Raw genomic sequence first — 13250 nt, forward strand, 5'->3', positions numbered from 1 at the left:
TGAACTAGAAATACGTGGCCACGCTCGGAAGGTATCCAGAGTGGATAAATCCGGTCAATCAGTTATTCTCCAGATCGAGGAAACCACTCTCGATATGATCACTTGCAAGTACGACCTGAAAGACACCTTGCATTGAGTGGGAGATAGTAATAGGACAAGAGAATTGGTGACGCACACTTGTCGAGGACAAGTGGGAGATTGTTGGAATATGTGTCCTCCGACAATAATGCGATCACGACCGTTGATCATGATGATCACATGTTTAAGTCTCATTAAAATGAATACAATTGGGAAGTAATATTGTTATTCGCTTGTCAACCGGTCAACATATATCGGTAATGATTGGTCGACTAGAGTTTGACATTACTCGTGTGTGACGGTGGTGATCGATTGACCCCTAGGTCATACCTAAAGGGCAATACTCTTAATTGATTATTTAATTAATCGTATAATGTTACGAGTTAATTAAATTACTTGAAAATTGACGGACGATTTTGGAAGTAAAATTTACGTATCATATTGAAATGTGATTAAATAAGATACGGTCTGAGTAATTAAATTGTATAATTACTCGGATGAAATAAATTGTTTAATGTAACAATTAAATTGAATGAATTGATATAAATACAATATGTTGTGATTTATAAATTGGTAAAATTTTTGGCACAAGTAATTATGAAATTACTAAGTCAATTTTTGTATGTGACGTATTTTTATTAATACGTTGATTTTAATATGATAAAAATACATAAACAAATATATGTGACATGTGACATGTAACATATAGACAATTGACAAAAATAATATGGACATCATATTATGCAAAGGGCCGAAAATTAGAAGGTGTTTTAGCTAATTATAAGTTGTGTGTAATTAGTGGAAAACACAATGATTATAAAGCCACCTAGCCATGCAAGCCTATTGTTCCTTGTGAAGAACAATTTCTCCATGCATTGGCTCACCCTAAAGCCCCTCTTACACGGTTTTTGGGAAGGGAAAATGATCATTGTTTTCTCTAATAATTTTACCTAATAATACTCTAAAATGTTTTAGATTATTCATTCATTCAACTCACCCAAAATATAAGTTCTAGAGAAATAAAATCCTCTCTTTATCTCTCATCAAAAACCGAAAATACTTAAGTGTTTATAAATATTTTTGGTTCAATTTTCTACTATAATTAATATTATACTAGTTTTGTAATATTAATTAAATTAAGAGGAGCCTTGGGTATAATACATAGGGAGAGATCTTATACTTAGATCTTTGTTCTTCCATAAGGATAAGCTCAAGAACAAGAGAGAAAGGTGATCTCTTTTGTGCCCTATAAACCGAAATACTACAATGTAAGGACATTATTTCTCTTCTCTTTTATTAATGTTTGCATGCATAAAATCCGTTTTAATTTTATGACAAATTAATTAGACATATATGAGTATGTTATATATGTATATGAATCTACATTTCCTTCACATTCTGTATTTATAATAATTTATTCATTCCGTTTCAATTGTTTATGTAAACAATGATTTCATCTAAGTAATAAAACAATACGATTACTTAGACCGTGTCTCATTTAATCATATTTATAATAAGATACGTACATTATACTCACAAAATCATCTGTTAATTTTAAGCAATTTAATTAACTCGTATCGGTATACGATTAATTAAATAATCAGTTAAGAGTATTTCCCTATAGGTATGACCTAAGGGGATCAACTGATCACCACCGTCGCACGACAGTAATGTCAAACTCTAGTAAGCCAATCATTACCGATATGTGTGGACCAGTTGACTGTAAAATATTACATCCCACATGTATTCTTAAAATGAGATTTAATAATGATATTTAACTCATGTGATCGCACTATTGTTGAGGACACATTTCCCAACAATTACTACCTTTAGTAACTAAATAATATTAGATGAGAACAATTTATTTTCTTTTATAAAACTAATTTTAGAGAGATGATGAGAGAAGTGTGAGTTGTGTAAAAAAAATGTGTAAGAATGAATTATGAAATTGAGAACAATTCTTATTCATTTAGAGGGGAGGCAAAACCGGTGGGGGTGAGAGGCCATAGAGCCAATGCATGCACATTTTACTTTTGCAATTTTGTTTTTCTCAAAACAAGCTAGAGTGTAGTTTTGGTTTTGAAGGTAATGATTGTGTTTACCACTAAAAACAATCTTAACCATTTCATCCAAACTACCCATAAAACCGGAGCCCTTAGGTTAAAATGGAGTCCATTTTAGTTTTGTCAATTTGTCAATTTTGTCATATAATGTGAGACATGTGACATGTAACATGTTATTAATAATATTAATGCATATTTAACTATTAAATATCATTATATATTAATTTAATTATATACAACAATTGACTAGTAATTCACAATTACAAGTATATAAAATGGTCCATGTTAATATAATCTACAATATATTACAATTATAAATAACCGTTCATTCTTAATATAATTGTTTCATAAAACAATGTTTTAGTAATATAATATCTTAATTACTAAAACGAATCTCATTAAATCGAATTACAACAAGATTCATATTCTTACTCACATTCGTGAATTGTTCTATTTTAAGGAATTAATTAATCTGTATCATTATACAATTAATTAATTTTATCTATTAAGGGAATTGTCCTTTAGATGTGACCTTAAGGGATCAATTGAACACCACCGTCAAACGACAGTAATGTCAAACTCTAGTCAGCCAATCATTACCAATTTATGTTGATCAGTTGATATATAAAAATGAATCATCCCTTTATGTATTCTTATTATGAGTTTTAATAATGTGATCGCACTATTGTCGAGGACACATACTTCAACACATAAGACCTGCCCCAATGTTTCCGAAGCAAACGTGCCTTTAACCACTTCCCTCTTAGAAACACTTGGTAACTTAAACTCAACTTTCTCATTCCCGACTTCAAATGACAAACTTCCCCTTTTAATATCAACAATAGCTCCTCTAGTGGGCAAAAATGGCCTACTAAGGATGATATAGGAGCGCCTAACCATAGGGATGTCCATCACCACGAAGTCCGCGGGAATGGTGAGCTTACCGACTTTTACCATGATATCCTTGAGAATCCGAATTGGCGGTTTGGTTGTTATGTCCGCTAGCTTGATTTTAATGGCAGTGCGGGTCAAGTTTGTAACATCTAACTTCTTCACAATCGTGAGAGGTATCACGCTAACACTTGCTCCCAAATCACACAAAGCACGGTCCACTTTTTGGTTGCCAACGGTGCAAGGAATCGAGAAACTTCCCGGGTCATCATGTTTGACGGGCACCTGTAGATACCCATTATCTGTTAAATCCCCAACAAACACCCGATGATTATCAGACTATAACATGCCAAGGAATCGCTACGTTTGATCGACAATTTGTATAACTATGCGTCGGAAAAATGAAAACAATTTCAAAAACAAAACGTTTCAAAAATACCTGGAGTGTTTTATACACGATGACGGGGTCACAATGACACTAACTAGAGTTAAAACCAACACCGGACCAAAAACCGACTCGAAATTCAAATCCCGACTCCAACAATGAGTCAAACCGAGTCAAACATAAAAAACAAACATCACAAACCTTTCATGCTAAGTATACACGGTATACTTGATGGTCAAGTACAACAATCATGACATCCAAAACCTAGGATAGAATAAACCATGATTCCAAATGCGTGATAGTGACAAGACAACTCGAAGACCCACGAACTTGATCGCACCTCTTCAAGTAGCCTATACGGCCACGCCGCTCAAAACGCACACAACCACACAATCCTCTATAAATAACCCTCAAATGACACCATTTGAAGGTACGCGAGCGTCCGCCCCCTCTTTTCTCCCTTAAAATCCTAGACCTCGACTTCCCGAGTCAACAAACGACACATATTTTCGACCTACCGATAGAAAATATGACAGATTATTTAGTACCGTTATCGTGTATTAAATCACTTGACCGACCATTTCGACCAACTACACCATCACTATACAAAACAACACTCCTTACTTTGCAAAATCGGTTTTAAAACGAGTTTTCCGACCTAACAAGTTTTTACACTTCCGTCGATTTCTCGTCAAGCAACCTAACATTTAAGTATGAGGGTGTAATTAATCCTCTTCTTTCATGTTCTTTTATCTGTTTTTATGAACTTAACATGCTTAAACTTGCATAACATGTTTCAAAATATTGATTGAATGAGCCAAAACCGAGTTTTGACCTTAAGCAGAAGCCCTTGGTCATAACTAGGTGGCTCGCGCCTACACTTGCTACCCTTGGTTCCTTATACCATGACTGTTTAATCCGTGTTTCGGTGATAATATTTGGTGAATTAAATTTTAAAGGGTATTTTAAAGCCTTTTATTCATTTGTTTACATTTTCAAAACAACCATATTAGTCATACATGCATAATCATCCTTGGTTCTACATACCATGTCGATTTAATCCGAGTACGATGACGAACTTTGACTAATTAAAAAGCAATGAACTTAATATAGTTAGTTCATATAACGCATCTTTTCAAACTTTATTTATAAGGCAATGAACTTTACCTAATTAGTTCATAACAAACATATTTTTGTATCTTTTCTTACAAAATTATTCATTTCAAGCTTGTATAACCGAACCCGACATTGAATATCGTCAACATAATGATGATTATTCAAGTCCCGTTCTTCACATTAGCATAAAAGCGGTCTCAACGACCTTTTCCAACAAAGACGGGTTCTAACACCCTTTTACAAACGGTTTCACAAACATTCTGAACAACCAAGACACACTCTTTTGGGTCGTCGCCTACCCCACGCCTAAACAAGCCCTTTGATTTCAAGTTTCCAAACCTGGACAGGCTCCCTTGCATCGCCATATGGCTCGCGCTTCAATAGGCTGCCTGATGCAGGTCATGTTTCCCTTCCAGCTCTCGTCTAGGACGATCCCGACTTCGCTTAACCCGAATACAGGACGGATCAGATTAACGAGTCGGTATTTTAGACTTTGCATTTAAAAAAAGCATATTTCTAAGACAAGTGGATCACGTTATGCACTATAAACCTAACTCGGTAAATGGATGTTTAATTTTCGTCTTGCATGCAAATCAACATTAAATCCAACTTGACATCAATTACTTGATATTTAGATAAACAACCGACATATCAAATTTCACGTGTTAGGTTTAAACTTGTGAATGCGCATTCATGCCTTTTCCCGTTATATCAACTTTTGCATTCAACCAACCAAGATCGATAAGTAGAGGCGGCTACCGCGAGCAGTATTGGGTGTCCGATTAAAGGGCTTCCCAATACGTACCCTCACCTCTTACTCAGAAACTTTGGATAGTGGACGACCTTATCTAGGGAGAACGAGAGTCATTCTAGCGATATGATGCTAAAGAGGGACGATTCCTTATCTTTAGTACTTATGCCAAGCCTCGCTTCTTGCCTTGGTTGAACGAGGTATAAAGTGGATTCGAACGGTTTCTTGGCATCCCATAATTTGTTGGTGTCGACTCCGAACATCTCTGCATCGTTACGAGACCCTTGCCAATATGAAACCGACCGATCTAAAATAATCCGGTCGAAAGCATTTATTACGCCGTCGAGCGTGGCTTTCTGACTGTTGTACGTCAACAGATTGGCGTGTAGGTGGACCATGTCCACAGATTGGAGACTCCGCTGGGGAAAACTAGGACACTTGTGTCCTTGCGATCCCTAGATAGTGAGACTCGAACACGGTCTTGGTTGAAATGCATTAATTGATATTCCGGTCATAAGTCGGGTTCCTTGTCCGGGCCCATAACCTAACCTTTACCGACCAATTGGCTCGTCCCGTCGGCGTGAGTTTTCTCATCCCCGCTCTTCAAATCCCGTTTGCGTCAAGCATACCATTGGCGGGTTACACATTTCTTTTTCGTCAAAGAGCATTCATTTCCTTCGTGCACGAGGCTAGGGCACCAACCTTACACAGTTTATTTGGATTGGCATCCCTCTCGAAAATCAGGGATTGATCGCTTGGTGTGTAACCACCCATATTAAGCCAAAACCCGTGTCAGCATTATGCATAATATAATGAAATGCGAATGATTATCTGCTATGTGATCATAAGTCCTTCCGTGTCATTTCCAATCTTTTAAAACACCTTTTCGCGCCATTATAATGGCCATTTCAACCTCGGTCTTTCGGTGACTGTTGCACACCTTTTTATGCCATCGTAATGACGAATTTCAAACCGGTTTTTACAACCGTTTCAAAAACCTCCATTTATGCCGTCTTAATGACGAATTTTCAAACCGGCTTCTACAACACCTTTTTATGCCGTCGTAATGACAACTTTCAAACCGGTTTTAATGACCATTTCAAAACACGGATTATAAACCGTTTTGCGCTAACATAATAGACTTTTTACGCCGACATAATGGCCCTTTCAAAACTCGAAAATGACACGCCTTTTCCGAGGCTTTTCAAATCTCGAGGACAACACACCGTCCTCGAGACCACGACAATCTCAAACCTTGCAAACCTCGATTTTCAAGAGCACGATTTTTGATTTCAAAACCGTCTTCGGAAACAACACATCCTTTTTAAAGCCACCTCAACTTTAACTCAATCCGTTTTTTGAAAATAAACATATGACACCCCTTTTCAACTGGCTGACTCTTTAAAGATCCCTGCTCTTCGAAAGCCATCCATAAAACAACAAATGAATCTGTTTGAAAATTTTTATTTTCGAAAATTTTAGTTCACCACTCCAATTTCGCCTCGTGTCTACCGCGTCAAAGCAAACATACTTATAGGTCTTTACTTATGCGTCGTGTCACCTCGAGACTCGTTCAACGGTGTCACGCCATTACGTTGAACGCAAGTCAAAGTTTGGCAACACCGCCACACCATAAATCGAGTTAGCACCGGGGCACCGCACACGATTTCTCTCGTCTCGTTTGGTCCAAAGTGTTTTTCTGTCCTTTGTGTTGTCTGCGTTTAGTCGTTAAACCATGTCAGGTTGGGATGTAATGTGAGCCATTTTCTGCCTCAGAACCATGGCCCCATCTTCGGCTTCGGCCAATAACAACAACGATGACAACAGAGATCTCACAACTGGTTAGCTAGCCAGCCTGCTCACAGCCCTTAAGGTCACTCTGGACCGGGTCGAGACCCATATCGACACCCTGGAAAACAAGAAAACCGGAGAACATAATACTCCGCCTTTAACCGAAACTGAGAAAAGGCTTAAGCTCTTGGAAGAGCAACTCTTAGCCCGTTGTAACAACATTCACCTCGAAAACAATAGGAGGTTCGAACCTGTTGGGGATCAACTGCCTGACAACTTTTCCTTAACTGATGTGCCTAAGTTCAAGGGAGTGGAGGACCCACTCAATCACATCTAGGCCTTTGAAACCAATTCTCGTCCATCAAAGGGGTCAAATAGGAACTCTTCACCCAGATCTTCCCATCGTCTTTGGAACCAATTCCCCGTTAATGGTACTATTCCCTCGAATCAAAGAGCATCACTACTTGGGATGAAGTCGCCGTTGAATTTACTAAACAATATGCCAACAACGTCGAAATCCAAGCCAACACCCGCACTTTTGAGATCCATACTCAGAATGACAAAGAGGGTTTCACTAATTCCTAACCCGTTGGAGGAGGGTGAGTACCCAATTGGTCAGTAAGCCAAGCGAATCAACCTTGGTGGAGAAATTTGTCAACAACCTCCGTCCAATTTATGCCAACCTGCTGAGGTTTCAGAACATCAAAACCTTCCAGGGTCTATAAATCCTCGGGACCCGAATTGAAGATGACCTACTGACATGTTAGTCGTGTACCTACCAAAAATAACCAACTGACACTAACTAATATAGCTAGGGAAGTCAGGTCGATCTCCACAGGGAGGCAAGATATCTGTTAAAGGTCCGTCTATTCGGTCACAAAATGGGGGTTGTAAATTGGTTTCCTAAACTAAAAGGGTTTAAGGGAAAGAGTATTAAAGAAGAGCAATAAAAAGGCAGAAAATGTGAATAAGATGATCAATAAAGAGGGAACATGTCGGGAGTTCGGTTCACTACGGTAGTCTAATGACTCAAGTGCTAATAGTTTAGATAATTTACTGTAAGACGGAAGTTGAAAGGTCCTTCTGGTCCACTTTCTATCCCAGATTTCCACTAACTTAACTTCCGTCCTCATTGGGGTAGTCTATTGTTCATAGCAGGTCTATTTAGTCCAATCTTCCAATCCAGGAATAAATTTAACCAGATTAAAGGGTAACTTAGAAGCGTGCACTTAACTAAGTCAGTATTATAATTAAATTGCCATGAGTACAGGTTCTCACAAATAAGTCATCTAGCCTATTCGCTACATCGTCACATTTCTGCCATAGATCCCCTAATCCGAACATGAATGAATTTAGCTACTCATATCGTTAATGTTGTCAATATTAATAATAATGAAATAACTAATAATAAACATGTTGAAACAATTATAAAATCGCATAAATAAAAATTAGGGCAGAAATTAAGGAATAGAGAAACAGGAGATTAAAGCAACAAAGTACGCGATTAAGATTAAAGGAGAGAAAGATTACCATCACGAGAATTCCGGTGTAAAGAACGACAAGATCCAAGCAATATAATCCGAAATCAAAGTTTACAGTGGAAAAGTTTAGGGAAAGAAAAAAAGGGTAAAGTGGCGTTCAGAAGTGTTAAACGTAATTAAGAAGTGCTAGTGATCTAATTATTCTACTGACACGTCTGTCGCGTACCTGTCAAAAATAAAACCTAACGGTCTCAACTAAAAATGTAGCAGAGGCAGTCGAGTATCGAATCCACAGGGAGGTAATGCAACTACAGCTATCTATTTCTAATCCTATGGTAACAATTGGTGTTGAATTGAATTTGGTTCCTAAACTACGGAGTTGAAAGGAAAGAGAAATAAAGTAGAGAGCAGTAAAGCAGGAAAATGATTTAAAACTATCAATAAGAGAGGGACATGTCGGGAATTCGGTTCACTACGGTAGTCCCGTGACTCAGCTGTAAATGATTCAGACGAACTAGGTGTGAGACGGATGTTAAAAGGTCCTTTCGGTCCACTTTCTATCCTAAAATACCACTAACTTAACTTTCGTCCTCATTAGGGTAGTCTACTGTTTATAGCAGGCCTGTTTAGTCCAATCTTTCGATCCAGGATCAAATTTAGCCAGATTAATGGGTGACATAGAAGCGTGCACTCAACTAGGTCGGGAATTACAGTTAAATTGCTATAGTGACAGAGTCTCGTGATTAATCCGTCTAATTCATTTACTACGTCATCACATTTCTACCGTAGGTCCCCTAATCCCAACATGAGGGGGGGTTTAGCTACTCATGTTCGTAATTAATCTAACAGCAAATAAGTTTCCAGCAGAAGACATAACGAAATAATAATAAAACGCAATAACGGAAATTAGGGCAAGAAAGAATGATAACATAAACAAGAATTAAAAGCAACAAGAAGGTTAATTATTATTAAGGGAAGAGAGGAGATTACAATCTAAGCGATTCCGGCGTAAAGAACCACCGAGTCCGAGTGAAATAATCCCAAAATAAAAGTAACAGTTGAAGGAGAAAGAGTAACGTAGGAAAGTAGCAGTAGTTTTCTAATGTGAAAGATAATAAAAGAGATGATCCTAATAACCTAGTTAAACGTAGGTTAAATAGGAAAACAAACAATGTTTAGCGAAAAATTAAACACACGGACTGAATTAAAGCCCACGCCCGTGAAAACCTCTCGATCGAGTGGATTAAACCACTCGATCGACCAACATCTCAAAGAAAAGTCCCTCGATCGACCAAAGGTTACTCGATCGAGGACTTGGTCATGTGCAGCTTACTCGATCGACTAAGGAGTAGCTCGATCGAGCCTCAGGGAACCTAGAAACCACTCGATCGACCAGCAAACAACTCGATCGAGCACTTGTATCTTCAATTCAGCTCACGTCTTCACCCAAATGCCTCGTAATGCGTGCAACGACACTTCCAAGTGCAATATCTTACTCTGGGACAATCCCGTCTCCTCTAAATGCATGCAAAAAGGACGAAAAGGAGTATGGTTCCGCTACTTCCGCGATCATTCCTACAAAAAGGACCAAATACACCAAAGTAGCCAATTCGGGGCAAAATACTATAAAAACAGTATAGAAATGCATAGAAATACGTGCTGAAATAGGCCAAAAAGACTATACATTAGGCACGTATCAAATCTCCCCAAACCAAACCTTTACTCGCCCTCGAGTAAACTCAAAACTAAACTAATGGAACGGAAATGATAACTCAGAGCTAGCTTAACTTGTCTACTTGAACCAATTTAATGCAACGAGGATCAACAGTTAAAGCTAAGTAGTCAATACGCAAACGAATTATAAGCTGTTCATAAATAAAGCTGACCTATCGACCTTGCAAGATAACCAAAACCGGACTCTCACGTGGTCACTCTTCTCTCATGAAGCAAAGGGCAAATGTAATATGTAGAAGAGAGAAGAAAAGACAGTCACTCACCTAACTGCGACCTACATAGCATGCATGCAACAAAAATGAAAGACAATTCAAGTACTAATGCACACACTCCAACCAATAATGTCCGTCACAGCCGAGGATTTGCAAATAATATGGGAATAGTGAGGTTCAGGTGAGAAAAGGCAAAACAAGTTATGGAAATGTGGAGGTAAAAGCGTCAAGCTAGTTCCTAACAGGACCATAATAAACCATCCGGATCTCAACTGACTGAAAGACTGAACACAGGTGCCCTTCTTTGGCACAAAACTCACTAGACTCAAAGCACAATCTCCTCAAAAAAAAAAAAGGATAAGAGTGGAGGAGTCAGACGGTCACAAAGTTCCCTTTTTTAAACACCGTCTGAAAATACTAACTGGAACAAACAACCTTTTTCAATTGTACATCTTCAAACATCTTCTCAACTCTGACAAGAGGGTACAACTGTTTTCTCAACAAATTTTTTTCTTTCTTTCTTTTTCGTTCCAGCTCTTTTTTTTTTTCTGTTTTTCATTTTTTTTTTTCATTTTCTTTTTTTTTTCTTTCACGTTTTCCTTCTTTTTTTTTTCTTTTTTCAATTTTTTTTTCTTTCCTCCTTCCTTAATACAGACACCAACTCCAACAAGAATGACAGACCAAACTGCAATGGAAAACATACCACAAGAGGACAAACTCACTAGCTTGACTAGGCAGGCTTAGTTTGGAATGTAGCTAATGGGTCAAAAAGGCAAGTTTTGGCTAAAGTGGAGCTAAATGGGTGAAAGATGTAAAGAAAGGGGAATTTGCAAGACCCTCCCTGCATGTGACACCAACCACAAACCCGAATATGTGCATTTGACGAGAAATTGAATGTCATAAATGTGCAAATGAGATGAACATGCTATGCAAGGAGTACTACTCTCAAAATTCCTAATGAACTGGTCATGAATGGCACCAGTTATGGCTCTAAAAACTCAAAATTTTTAAGTAGTTTGCCAGTTTATAGGTCAAGTCTAAACAGTCAGCTATTATTTGAACAGAAATTCGTAGATTATGCGTATGACAAAGCTAAAAAACCATCAATAAAGTGCAAGGCTCAAGTAATTTGACAAGTTGTAGTGCGTTGTCATCATGGAAATCTACCGTTCCGACTCAACCTAAATGCAAAAATAAACGTGAAATTTTTGAATTTTTGGAATTTTCTATTTTTTTGGATTTTTTTTTTTTTTTTATGAAAATAAACAACAAAAGCAAACTGAAAAAATTAAACGTGAATGCAAAACAAATGCAGACTCAAAAGGATGCAATACCCTCCCCAAACCAAAACGGGCAACGCCCTCGTTGTCCTCCAGCATACACCAGCAGAAAAATGGGGGATGGGAGTATACAACCAACAAAAGAAAAATAAAGGAGACGAAATAAAAAGAGTAAGAGAACATACAAAACACGAACTTCCCCAAACCAAATTAAAATCGGGGAAGTGAGTAGACCAATAGCTACTCGTCGTCGGCACCGCCGTCTCCCAGGTACTCCGACTCAACAAAACGGTCTCCCCAAACCAGCAACAAACAAGGGGGACCTCTAGTCGTCACCTCCAACCAAGTCCTCCGCAGTCGGTGTAAACGGGGGGATCCCTCTCCTCCTCTCTGGCAGCTCGCTGTGCCGCCTGCTCAGCCCGCAACCGCACCTCTCGTGCTACCGCTGTCTCCTCCTCCTCCTCCTCTGTGTCAGAAGGAAGTGGAGGGTACCCGTCCGCTGGGTATCGGTAGAAGGAGGGGTGCGGCCACCCCTCTGGAATCGGTCGGCCGGCTCGGATATGGTACTCGTAGAGCGGGAATACGGCAGGGGATCACGACGCCCTTGGTCCATGACCTCGGGCGCCCCTAAAACAGGAGGGCAAACAAAATTGGCCGGCAAAGCCGAACCAGAAGGAGGGTCAAGTGGAGGAAGGGTAGAAGTCTGTGTGGGTGTAGGCGTAGGCGTGGGGGTCGGTCCAGCCTGGGCCTGAGTCTGAGCCTGAGAGCTAGAAGATGCTCCGGCCTCCCGCTTCCTCTTCCTAGAAGAAGAAGTGGGGGTGAAGGTAAGGTGGTAGGTAGGTGGAGGTGGCCTCGCTCCCTCAGCAGCAGACGGGAGCGGTACGAGTGGAGGAAGGTTAGAGCACGGTAAGGTAACAGACGTGGAACCACAGATCTTCCACGTCCTCGCGCTCCCGTTCGCCTTTGGGAACCAGGCGAAGTCAGCCATGGCACCCAGGTCAAGGTGAGCCATCTCATCAGGTGCAGTGAGTCCAGGCTCAGTGGGGTAAAGGTGGCGGGCAATCCTAGTAACTAGCCCGCCGCAGACAACAGCGGTCTTGACCCGAGTCCCAATTCCGTTCCAATGCTGAGCTACTAGATAGGCAATGTTTAGAACAAACGGGGTACCGTAGTCAATGTTAAGGTACCCCGCGAGAATCGCTAGCTCAGTGTTGGTCACGTTATTGGGCTCAGGTCGCCCAAAGATGGTCTCTCCTATCAGACGCAAGTAGTAACGGGGCGCAGGTAAGTGAACGTGAGCTCCCCTCCATGAGGGGAAGGGAGTGTGAGTAAGTGCAGCCCAAAGTGGCTGAAGGAGGTCTCGAGGTGGGTCGGTGGGACCGTCACTAACTAGGCCTAAAACCTGCCCAAACCGGGCCAAAGTCCAGTGGTGCGACTCATTGCGGAGTCGAAAGTGAATGCAAGAACT

The sequence above is a fragment of the Silene latifolia genome, chromosome 9 (genome assembly GCF_048544455.1).
Source record: "Silene latifolia isolate original U9 population chromosome 9, ASM4854445v1, whole genome shotgun sequence".
NCBI lineage: Eukaryota > Viridiplantae > Streptophyta > Magnoliopsida > Caryophyllales > Caryophyllaceae > Silene > Silene latifolia.